Here is a 3,787-nt window from a genome sequence, read left to right as displayed (position 1 = left end):
TGTTATGAAGACCAGATGCTTCAGTAGCAGCCTTCGCTCTTCTATTGTTCGGTGTCACGTCTCTCATCTTTTTTTGGCAATGCCCACAGATTTTTGTGGATTCTGGTCAGGCGAGTTTGCTGACCAATCAAGCACAGTAATCCCATGGTCATTGAACCAGGTTTTGGTACTTTTGGCAGTGTGGGCAGGTGCCAAGTCCTGCTGGAAAATGAAGTCAGCATCTCCACAAAGCTTGTCTGCTGAAAGAATTAAAGGACATTCCTGATCAAGATACCTCCAATTCCACAGTGGTGCTGGAGGCCAGGTGATGCCATCCAGAGTATCTCTTTGGATAATGCGTGCGTAGTGATTGACCCAGAGCAATAGCTTCAGTTTTATCTGGTTCAACATCAGAAAATTACAGGTCATCCAGGTTTTAATATCCTGAAGGCACATTTGAAGTTTAGCTAACTGATTAGTTTCATCCAGCTTGTCGATAGATATAATTGAGTATCTCTGCATAACAATGAAAATGTAGGAGTGTTTCCTAATAATACTGCCTAAAGGAAGCTATAAAATTGAACAGGATTGGACCGAGCACAGATCCTTGAAGGACTCTGTGAGGGACCAAGCTAGCAGGCACGAGGAGTCACTAGGCAAATTTTCAAAAAATACAAGTTTTATTTACAAAAACAAAACAAACAAATTTTCGAAAAACAGAAAGCCCTGGGCCCATAAAAAGGTCAACTTAACAGAACTTTAACTCAGGTAACATAATCAAACAGACCTCTATACAGAGACATGAGGGAAAACATATATAGTGGCTGACAGGGCCATTCTGACACAAAGGGGGGGAATACTAACCTAAATAACCAAACCAAATGACTACAACTTCTCTAACCCAATACTACCTAATATACCAAAGGATAAATTGACCAAATTCATAACCAACTATAATATAACAACAAGGAAAAGAACAACTCAAAAGTAAAATCCTCTGCCACCCCCATGATATGGGGAAACATGGTGCAATCCAATTATCCTTTCCCCCATTTAAACAGCTTCCAATCAGTTGGAGGTCCTTTTGTCTTTCCACCAACGACCTCCAATGGCAACTTCCCCGGAACTGACAACTCAAAGGAAAAAGGTATTATTTCACAAAATGTAACTTAAAAATAATGAACCCAACATCAGCTAAATTGACAAAGTAAACTAAATGTGTGCATCTGAATAGAAACTAAGTCAAATAACTAATAAACAGTTTGTAAAACTAAATGTGTGTCCAGTTATTTATTTTGTATAATGTGCTCAAAACAAAAGAGAGTTACCACCATGAGTTGTTGCCATGTGTGGCTGCTAGTGCGGCCATCACAGACTCATGACTATTTGGCGTGCACAGAGGATCCATTGTTAACATGAACAAACTGAGATCGATCTGATAAATAAGACTTAAACCAGCTTAAAGCAGTCCCTTTAATGCCAATTACATGTTCCAATCTCTGTAATAAGATCAATGGTATCAAATGCAGAACTAAGATCTAATAACACCAGTACAGAGATAAGTCTTTTGTCTGATGCAATAAGGAGGTCATTAGTAATTTTCACAATTGCTGTCTCTGTACTATGATTAACTCTAAATCCTGACTGAAAATCCTCAAATAAGCGGTTGCTATGCAGAAAGTCACACAGTTGTTTGGCGACTGCTTTCTCAAGAATCTTAGAGAGAAATAGAAGGTTGGATATAGGTCTATAGTTGGCTTAAACATCTGGATCAAGGTTGGGCTTTTTCAGAATTGGTTTAAGTGCAGCTACTTTAAAGTACTGTGGTACATAGCCTGTTAATAAAGATAGATTGGTTATATCTAGTAGAGAAGTGTTGACTAAGGGTAAAACGTCTTTAAGTAGCCTAGTCGGGATAGGGTCTAAGAGGGAGGTTGATGGTTTAGATGAAGAAATTATTGAATTAAATTGATAAAGATCAAGTGAAGCAAAGCAGTCTAAACATATATCTGGTTTTACAACTGTTTCTGATGTTCCTGAGTTTAGAGAAGTCAGTGCCAGTTAAAGGCAGGTCTTGGTGAATTTTGCTTCTAATAGTTATAATTTTATCATTGAAGAACCTCAAAGTGGTTACTACTAAGAGCTATGGGAATACTTGAATCTGTAGAGCTGTGACCTTCCGTCAGCCTGGCCACAGTGCTGAAAAGAAACCTGGGGTTGTTCCTATTTTCCTCTATTAATGACAATTAGTACGCTGCTCTGGCATTACGGAGGGCCTTCCTATAAATTTTAAGACTATCTTGCCAGATTAAATGAGAATTTTCCAGTTTGGGGGAACGCCAAATCTTAAGTTTCCGTGATATTTGCTTTAATTTGCGAGTTTCAGTGTTATACCATGGCGCTAACCGTCTTTGTTTTATCTTCTTTTTTAGAGGGGCAACAGTCGAGTGTCATTCACAGCGAGCCTGCTGCACTAACAAAATGATCGATTTGGGAGGGACTAATAGCATAGGAGTCCTCCGTTACTTTGCGACTTGGTAATGAATTAAATGCTAATGGAATCGCATCCTTAAATTTAGCTACAGCACTATCAAATATACATCTTGTATACAAGGTTTTGCCTAATGGCGTGTAGTTCAGCAGTATAAACTCAAAAGTAATCAATCAGTGGACAGATAGAAAGGGATTCTGTGGGAACACTATCCAATGTTCAATTTCAACACCAGAACAAGATCGAGGCTGTGGTTAAAACGGTGAGTAGGTTTATGAACACTTTGAGAGAAGCCAATAGAATCTAATAGAGAGACAAACACAGTACTAAAGCTATCATTCTCATCGTCAACATGAATATTAAAATCCCCTACAATAAGAACTTTGTCCGTTTTTAGCACTAAATTTGACAAAAACTGCAAATTCGGATAAGAATTCAGAGTATGGACCAGGTGCTCGGTACACTATAACAAATAGAACTGGTTGCAGTGATTTCCAACTTGGGTGTGAAAGACTAAGAACAAGACTTTCAAATCAGTTATTTAGTTTAGGTTTAGAGCTGATAGTAGACTAGAATCGAAGATGGCTGCAAATCCACCTCCTCGGCCTGCGCCTCGAGGAATGTGAGTATCAATATGACTGGGGGGGGGGTGGATTCATTTAGACTAACATATTCTCCATCACCCAGCCAGGTTTCAGTAAGACAGAATAGATCAATATTAGAATCTGATAATTCATTTACTAGTACACCTTTAGAAGAGAGATCTGATGTTTTGGAGTCCACATTTAATTCTCCAATTCTCTTGCACTTGTGGTTTTAATTGTTATGAGGTTTTCGTGCACAGTTCCTCTTCTGTTTACCTTTTGATTTAAATAATTTCAATGGTCGGGGGGCAGACACCGTCACCATGGGGGTTTTACTAGTGTAACCCACTCGAAAATAGCCTGCATGCAGTTATGTTTCACTGCACACTATATTAGTCCAGTAGGTGGCAGTGGTGGCGCTGCATAGAGGGGAAATTGCTTCACTGATTGTTAGTGAAGATAACACCGTGAATGTAGCAGAACGATAGCGAGCTGAAGCTATATTTAGATTTTTCACACTAAGTAAGAAAAAGTTACAAAGAAAATAACACTGAGAGCAAGTTAAAAGGTTTTTCTCCCACCAATCCTGCTTCTACAAGGAATAGCAGAGAAAAAGGGTCGAAATTAAAACTTGTATTCTTTTACTCCGGTGAGTGTTTTACACGTGTTCGACATTTGTGTTACTAGCAGACATAGCGTGATAGATGTGTTTACTGAGTTAAATACGTAACGT

The sequence above is a fragment of the Etheostoma spectabile genome, chromosome 15, assembly GCF_008692095.1.
Source record: "Etheostoma spectabile isolate EspeVRDwgs_2016 chromosome 15, UIUC_Espe_1.0, whole genome shotgun sequence".
Classification (NCBI taxonomy): Eukaryota; Metazoa; Chordata; class Actinopteri; order Perciformes; family Percidae; genus Etheostoma; species Etheostoma spectabile.
This window is presented reverse-complemented; position numbering follows the sequence as displayed.